This window comes from Tasmannia lanceolata, unplaced genomic scaffold (assembly GCF_043159265.1).
Source record: "Tasmannia lanceolata isolate RefF3 unplaced genomic scaffold, GAP_Taslan_0.1 ptg000306l, whole genome shotgun sequence".
NCBI classification, from domain to species: domain Eukaryota; kingdom Viridiplantae; phylum Streptophyta; class Magnoliopsida; order Canellales; family Winteraceae; genus Tasmannia; species Tasmannia lanceolata.
The window spans coordinates 12,501-21,278 of record NW_027518981.1 but is presented as its reverse complement, the minus strand read 5'-3'; positions in this window follow the sequence as shown (position 1 = coordinate 21,278).

Genomic DNA, 8,778 nt, shown 5'->3' with positions numbered 1-8,778 from the left:
CAAGGCCCCGTCCTGGCCCCTTGTTCGATTCGCTCTCGTCTTGCGCTTGCTTCCAAGGTCCTCCATGACCTTCCCCATGGCCTTGCTAGATCCCCCCCATGACGCATGACCTCTGTCCGTTGATTGGTTTTGAGTGCACACCATGCCCGGCTTGGCACCGTGTTGTCGCGTGAGTGGCATTTGGATCGTGCATGGTGGTGGGCTACCTGCCAATGCGCACAAGCCTTGCACACTAGCCTTGCGCACGAGCCTTGCACAAAAGCCTTGGACACAAGCCTTGCGCACAAGCCATGCATACAAGCCTTGCTCACAAGCCTTGGGCACTGGCCCATCGCACTAGCCTTGCACACAAGCCTTGCGAACTAGCCTTGGGCACGAGCCTTGCGCACTAGCCTTGGGCACTAGCCTTGCACACAACCCTTGGGCACTAGCCTTGCGCACCAGCCTTGCCCACAAGCCTTGCACAGCAGCCTTGCACACTAGCCTTGCATACAAGCCTTGCACACTAGCCTTGCACCCAGGCCTTGCTCACTAGCCTTGGGCACTAGCCTTGCGCACTAGCCTTGGGCACTAGCCTTGCACACAGACCTTGGGCACGCAGGCCTTGCACGCTAGGCATGCTTGGGCAAGCAGCTCCCGCAACAAGTCGGCGGGTGTAGGCATGGTTGGGCGCAGATCCCGCATCGTCTCGTCGCGTCTGGGCGCAAACCCGTCGCGTCTCGTTGCGTCTTCAGAAGTCGTCGCTAACAGCACCTTTGGTTGCCACTGGTGGTTAGGCGGGTTGGTTGCGCAAACCCTATAGGAGGGTGGCATGCTGCGGGGCGCTGGAATGCGCAGGTTTAGGGCGTTTTTGCCCGGATAGGCACTGGAATGTGCTGGTTTTGGGCGTTTTTGCCTGGACAGGCTAAGGAATGGGCATGCTTTGGGCGTTTTTGCCCGGATAGGCACTGGAATGGGCTGGTTTTGGGCGTTTTTGCCTGGATAGGCTAAGGAATGGGGCATGCTTTGGGCGTTTTTGCCCGGGCAGGCACTGGAATGCCTGGCCTTGGCTGGGCATTGCTGGGTTGGGCTCCCTTGGCCTTTCAGGCGCCTTGGATGCTGTCTTGTGAAGACCATGGGCACAAGGCCATGGCATATAGTGAGGAATGGACCACGGTTGCCAAGGTTGCGCAAGTTTTGGGCATTTTTTGCCCGGATATGCCCAAGTATGCCCCGATAGGCCCGTTACGCCCCGGTATGAACGCGTATGCCCGGATAGACTCGGTATGCCTTGGGATACATGCGAATGCCCCGATAGGCTTGGTACGCCCCGATATGCGCACGTGTGCCCCAGTAGGGCTCGGTATGCCCCGGTATGTACGCGTGTGCCCTGATAGGCCCGGTATGCCCCGATATGCACACGTGTGCCCCAATAGGGGTCGGTATGCCCCGGTAGGTACGCGTGTGCCCCGTAGTGCACGTTTCGCAGAACTCCCCGCATGTCCCGCCCCTATATGTAATACTTACTTACTTACTTACTTTCTTTCTTGCTTGCTTGCAATGGTTGGGAGTGCCCGGCATGCCCCGCTGCAGAGACCAAGGGCGCAATGACTTGGCACCGCGGATGCCGGGACTCCGGCACTTCCCGTGGCACTGATGGTTGGTTCCAAAGACAAAAGGCCGTGCAAGGCCACCGCACCGCTGATGATTTTGCTCGTGCTGGCGCCGTTGTGTGGCCAAAGAACATGCGCGAATGCTCCTGTCGGAAGGGTTGGTGTCCTGGCCCCGTCGGGTGTCACGAATGCTCGGTTGCGAAGACCATGGGACCAAAGCCATGGCACGTCGGATGATGGCTCCAGCTGGCGCCCCGGCACTTTCTGTGGCATTGATGCTCGGTTTCAAAGACAAACATGCGCAGGGCCAGGGGACCGCGGATGACTGCTCGTGCTGGCCTCGTTGGGCAGCATTGATGGTCGGTTGCAAAGAAAATGCGCGATTGCTCCTGTCGGGGACTGGCAAGCCAAGGCCAAGCGAGCCATGGCAACGCGGATGATGGCTCCAGCTGGCGCCCCGGCACTTTCTGTGGCATTGATGCTCGGTTTCAAAGACAAACGTGCGCAGGGCCAGGGGACCGCGGATGACTGCTCGTGCTGGCCCCGTTGGGCGGCATTGATGGTCGGTTGCAAAGAAAATGCGCGATTGCTCCTGTCGGGGCCTGGCAAGCCAAGGCCAAGCGAGCCATGGCAACGCGGATGATGGCTCCAGCTGGCGCCCCGGCACTTTCTGTGGCATTGATGCTCGGTTTCAAAGACAAACGTGCGCAGGGCCAGGGGACCGCGGATGACTGCTCGTGCTGGCCCCGTTGGGCGGCATTGATGGTGTGTTGCAGAGAGCATGTGCGATTGCAAGTGTCGGCCGGGTTTGGGTTCCCTTGGGCTTTCGGGCGCCTTGGACGCAGTCTTGCGAAAACCATGGGCACAAGGCCCCGTCCTGGCCCCTTGTTCGATTCGCTCTCGTCTTGCGCTTGCTTCCAAGGTCCTCCATGACCTTCCCCATGGCCTTGCTAGATCCCCCCCATGACGCATGACCTCTGTCCGTTGATTGGTTTTGAGTGCACACCATGCCCGGCTTGGCACCGTGTTGTCGCGTGAGTGGCATTTGGATCGTGCATGGTGGTGGGCTACCTGCCAATGCGCACAAGCCTTGCACACTAGCCTTGCGCACGAGCCTTGCACAAAAGCCTTGGACACAAGCCTTGCGCACAAGCCATGCATACAAGCCTTGCTCACAAGCCTTGGGCACTGGCCCATCGCACTAGCCTTGCACACAAGCCTTGCGAACTAGCCTTGGGCACGAGCCTTGCGCACTAGCCTTGGGCACTAGCCTTGCACACAACCCTTGGGCACTAGCCTTGCGCACCAGCCTTGCCCACAAGCCTTGCACAGCAGCCTTGCACACTAGCCTTGCATACAAGCCTTGCACACTAGCCTTGCACCCAGGCCTTGCTCACTAGCCTTGGGCACTAGCCTTGCGCACTAGCCTTGGGCACTAGCCTTGCACACAGACCTTGGGCACGCAGGCCTTGCACGCTAGGCATGCTTGGGCAAGCAGCTCCCGCAACAAGTCGGCGGGTGTAGGCATGGTTGGGCGCAGATCCCGCATCGTCTCGTCGCGTCTGGGCGCAAACCCGTCGCGTCTCGTTGCGTCTTCAGAAGTCGTCGCTAACAGCACCTTTGGTTGCCACTGGTGGTTAGGCGGGTTGGTTGCGCAAACCCTATAGGAGGGTGGCATGCTGCGGGGCGCTGGAATGCGCAGGTTTAGGGCGTTTTTGCCCGGATAGGCACTGGAATGTGCTGGTTTTGGGCGTTTTTGCCTGGACAGGCTAAGGAATGGGCATGCTTTGGGCGTTTTTGCCCGGATAGGCACTGGAATGGGCTGGTTTTGGGCGTTTTTGCCTGGATAGGCTAAGGAATGGGGCATGCTTTGGGCGTTTTTGCCCGGGCAGGCACTGGAATGCCTGGCCTTGGCTGGGCATTGCTGGGTTGGGCTCCCTTGGCCTTTCAGGCGCCTTGGATGCTGTCTTGTGAAGACCATGGGCACAAGGCCATGGCATATAGTGAGGAATGGACCACGGTTGCCAAGGTTGCGCAAGTTTTGGGCATTTTTTGCCCGGATATGCCCAAGTATGCCCCGATAGGCCCGTTACGCCCCGGTATGAACGCGTATGCCCGGATAGACTCGGTATGCCTTGGGATACATGCGAATGCCCCGATAGGCTTGGTACGCCCCGATATGCGCACGTGTGCCCCAGTAGGGCTCGGTATGCCCCGGTATGTACGCGTGTGCCCTGATAGGCCCGGTATGCCCCGATATGCACACGTGTGCCCCAATAGGGGTCGGTATGCCCCGGTAGGTACGCGTGTGCCCCGTAGTGCACGTTTCGCAGAACTCCCCGCATGTCCCGCCCCTATATGTAATTCTTACTTACTTACTTACTTTCTTTCTTGCTTGCTTGCAATGGTTGGGAGTGCCCGGCATGCCCCGCTGCAGAGACCAAGGGCGCAATGACTTGGCACCGCGGATGCCGGGACTCCGGCACTTCCCGTGGCACTGATGGTTGGTTCCAAAGACAAAAGGCCGTGCAAGGCCACCGCACCGCTGATGATTTTGCTCGTGCTGGCGCCGTTGTGTGGCCAAAGAACATGCGCGAATGCTCGTGTCGGAAGGGTTGGTGTCCTGGCCCCGTCGGGTGTCACGAATGCTCGGTTGCGAAGACCATGGGACCAAAGCCATGGCACGTCGGATGATGGCTCCAGCTGGAGCCCGGGCACTTTCTGTGGCATTGATGCTCGGTTTCAAAGACAAACGTGCGCAGGGCCAGGGGACCGCGGATGACTGCTCGTGCTGGCCTCGTTGGGCGGCATTGATGGTCGGTTGCAAAGAAAATGCGCGATTGCTCGTGTCGGGGACTGGCAAGCCAAGGCCAAGCGAGCCATGGCAACGCGGATGATGGCTCCAGCTGGCGCCCCGGCACTTTCTGTGGCATTGATGCTCGGTTTCAAAGACAAACGTGCGCAGGGCCAGGGGACCGCGGATGACTGCTCGTGCTGGCCCCGTTGGGCGGCATTGATGGTCGGTTGCAAAGAAAATGCGCGATTGCTCCTGTCGGGGCCTGGCAAGCCAAGGCCAAGCGAGCCATGGCAACGCGGATGATGGCTCCAGCTGGCGCCCCGGCACTTTCTGTGGCATTGATGCTCGGTTTCAAAGACAAACGTGCGCAGGGCCAGGGGACCGCGGATGACTGCTCGTGCTGGCCCCGTTGGGCGGCATTGATGGTGTGTTGCAGAGAGCATGTGCGATTGCAAGTGTCGGCCGGGTTTGGGTTCCCTTGGGCTTTCGGGCGCCTTGGACGCAGTCTTGCGAAGACCATGGGCACAAGGCCCCGTCCTGGCCCCTTGTTCGATTCGCTCTCGTCTTGCGCTTGCTTCCAAGGTCCTCCATGACCTTCCCCATGGCCTTGCTAGATCCCCCCCATGACGCATGACCTCTGTCCGTTGATTGGTTTTGAGTGCACACCATGCCCGGCTTGGCACCGTGTTGTCGCGTGAGTGGCATTTGGATCGTGCATGGTGGTGGGCTACCTGCCAATGCGCACAAGCCTTGCACACTAGCCTTGCGCACGAGCCTTGCACAAAAGCCTTGGACACAAGCCTTGCGCACAAGCCATGCATACAAGCCTTGCTCACAAGCCTTGGGCACTGGCCCATCGCACTAGCCTTGCACACAAGCCTTGCGAACTAGCCTTGGGCACGAGCCTTGCGCACTAGCCTTGGGCACTAGCCTTGCACACAACCCTTGGGCACTAGCCTTGCGCACCAGCCTTGCCCACAAGCCTTGCACAGCAGCCTTGCACACTAGCCTTGCATACAAGCCTTGCACACTAGCCTTGCACCCAGGCCTTGCTCACTAGCCTTGGGCACTAGCCTTGCGCACTAGCCTTGGGCACTAGCCTTGCACACAGACCTTGGGCACGCAGGCCTTGCACGCTAGGCATGCTTGGGCAAGCAGCTCCCGCAACAAGTCGGCGGGTGTAGGCATGGTTGGGCGCAGATCCCGCATCGTCTCGTCGCGTCTGGGCGCAAACCCGTCGCGTCTCGTTGCGTCTTCAGAAGTCGTCGCTAACAGCACCTTTGGTTGCCACTGGTGGTTAGGCGGGTTGGTTGCGCAAACCCTATAGGAGGGTGGCATGCTGCGGGGCGCTGGAATGCGCAGGTTTAGGGCGTTTTTGCCCGGATAGGCACTGGAATGTGCTGGTTTTGGGCGTTTTTGCCTGGACAGGCTAAGGAATGGGCATGCTTTGGGCGTTTTTGCCCGGATAGGCACTGGAATGGGCTGGTTTTGGGCGTTTTTGCCTGGATAGGCTAAGGAATGGGGCATGCTTTGGGCGTTTTTGCCCGGGCAGGCACTGGAATGCCTGGCCTTGGCTGGGCATTGCTGGGTTGGGCTCCCTTGGCCTTTCAGGCGCCTTGGATGCTGTCTTGTGAAGACCATGGGCACAAGGCCATGGCATATAGTGAGGAATGGACCACGGTTGCCAAGGTTGCGCAAGTTTTGGGCATTTTTTGCCCGGATATGCCCAAGTATGCCCCGATAGGCCCGTTACGCCCCGGTATGAACGCGTATGCCCGGATAGACTCGGTATGCCTTGGGATACATGCGAATGCCCCGATAGGCTTGGTACGCCCCGATATGCGCACGTGTGCCCCAGTAGGGCTCGGTATGCCCCGGTATGTACGCGTGTGCCCTGATAGGCCCGGTATGCCCCGATATGCACACGTGTGCCCCAATAGGGGTCGGTATGCCCCGGTAGGTACGCGTGTGCCCCGTAGTGCACGTTTCGCAGAACTCCCCGCATGTCCCGCCCCTATATGTAATACTTACTTACTTACTTACTTTCTTTCTTGCTTGCTTGCAATGGTTGGGAGTGCCCGGCATGCCCCGCTGCAGAGACCAAGGGCGCAATGACTTGGCACCGCGGATGCCGGGACTCCGGCACTTCCCGTGGCACTGATGGTTGGTTCCAAAGACAAAAGGCCGTGCAAGGCCACCGCACCGCTGATGATTTTGCTCGTGCTGGCGCCGTTGTGTGGCCAAAGAACATGCGCGAATGCTCGTGTCGGAAGGGTTGGTGTCCTGGCCCCGTCGGGTGTCACGAATGCTCGGTTGCGAAGACCATGGGACCAAAGCCATGGCACGTCGGATGATGGCTCCAGCTGGAGCCCGGGCACTTTCTGTGGCATTGATGCTCGGTTTCAAAGACAAACGTGCGCAGGGCCAGGGGACCGCGGATGACTGCTCGTGCTGGCCTCGTTGGGCGGCATTGATGGTCGGTTGCAAAGAAAATGCGCGATTGCTCGTGTCGGGGACTGGCAAGCCAAGGCCAAGCGAGCCATGGCAACGCGGATGATGGCTCCAGCTGGCGCCCCGGCACTTTCTGTGGCATTGATGCTCGGTTTCAAAGACAAACGTGCGCAGGACCAGGGGACCGCGGATGACTGCTCGTGCTGGCCTCGTTGGGCGGCATTGATGGTCGGTTGCAAAGAAAATGCGCGATTGCTCGTGTCGGGGACTGGCAAGCCAAGGCCAAGCGAGCCATGGCAACGCGGATGATGGCTCCAGCTGGCGCCCCAGCACTTTCTGTGGCATTGATGCTCGGTTTCAAAGACAAACGTGCGCAGGGCCAGGGGACCGCGGATGACTGCTCGTGCTGGCCCCGTTGGGCGGCATTGATGGTGTGTTGCAGAGAGCATGTGCGATTGCAAGTGTCGGCCGGGTTTGGGTTCCCTTGGGCTTTCGGGCGCCTTGGACGCAGTCTTGCGAAGACCATGGGCACAAGGCCCCGTCCTGGCCCCTTGTTCGATTCGCTCTCGTCTTGCGCTTGCTTCCAAGGTCCTCCATGACCTTCCCCATGGCCTTGCTAGATCCCCCCCATGACGCATGACCTCTGTCCGTTGATTGGTTTTGAGTGCACACCATGCCCGGCTTGGCACCGTGTTGTCGCTTGAGTGGCATTTGGATCGTGCATGGTGGTGGGCTACCTGCCAATGCGCACAAGCCTTGCACACTAGCCTTGCGCACGAGCCTTGCACAAAAGCCTTGGACACAAGCCTTGCGCACAAGCCATGCACACAAGCCTTGCACACAAGCCATGCATACAAGCCTTGCTCACAAGCCTTGGGCACTGGCCCATCGCACTAGCCTTGCACACAAGCCTTGCGCACTAGCCTTGGGCACGAGCCTTGCGCACTACCCTTGGGCACTAGCCTTGCACACAACCCTTGGGCACTAGCCTTGCGCACCAGCCTTGCCCACAAGCCTTGCACACCAGCCTTGCACACTAGCCTTGCGTACAAGCCTTGCACACTAGCCTTGCACACAGGCCTTGCTCACTAGCCTTGGGCACTAGCCTTGCGCACTAGCCTTGGGCACTAGCCTTGCACACAGACCTTGGGCACTAGCCTTGCGCACTAGCCTTGCCCACGAGCCTTGCACACTAGCCTTGCACGCAGGCCTCGCAAGCTAGGCATGCTTGGGCGAGCAGCTCCCGCAGCAAGTCGGCGGGTGTAGGCATGGCTGGGCGCAGATCCCGCACGTCCCGTCGCGTCTGGGCGCAAACCCGTCGCGTCTCGTTGCGTCTTCAGAAGTCGTCGCTAACAGCACCTTTGGTTGCCACTGGTGGTTAGGCGGGTTGGTTGCGCAAACCCTATAGGAGGGTGGTATGCTGCGGGGCGCTGGAATGCGCAGGTTTAGGGCGTTTTTGCCCGGATAGGCACTGGAATGTGCTGGTTTTGGGCGTTTTTGCCTGGATAGGCTAAGGAATGGGCATGCTTTGGGCGTTTTTGCCCGGATAGGCACTGGAATGGGCTGGTTTAGGGCGTTTTTGCCTGGATAGGCTAAGGAATGGGGCATGCTTTGGGCGTTTTTGCCCGGGTAGGCACTGGAATGCCTGGCCTTGGCTGGGCATTGCTGGGTTGGGCTCCCTTGGCCTTTCAGGCGCCTTGGATGCTGTCTTGTGAAGACCATGGGCACAAGGCCATGGCATATAGTGGGGAATGGACCATGGTTGCCAAGGTTAGGCAATATAGAGGGCGGTGGGCGAGTAGGCCATGGCGTCACTTGTTTGCCCGTGTTTGCTCCCTGTGTGCGTTGTTTGGTTTTGGGAGCACACCTACCTTGCTAGGCTCGGCGGCTTACCCCTGCCCTTGTGGGTACTGGGTTGCACGTCTGTTTGCAACCCTA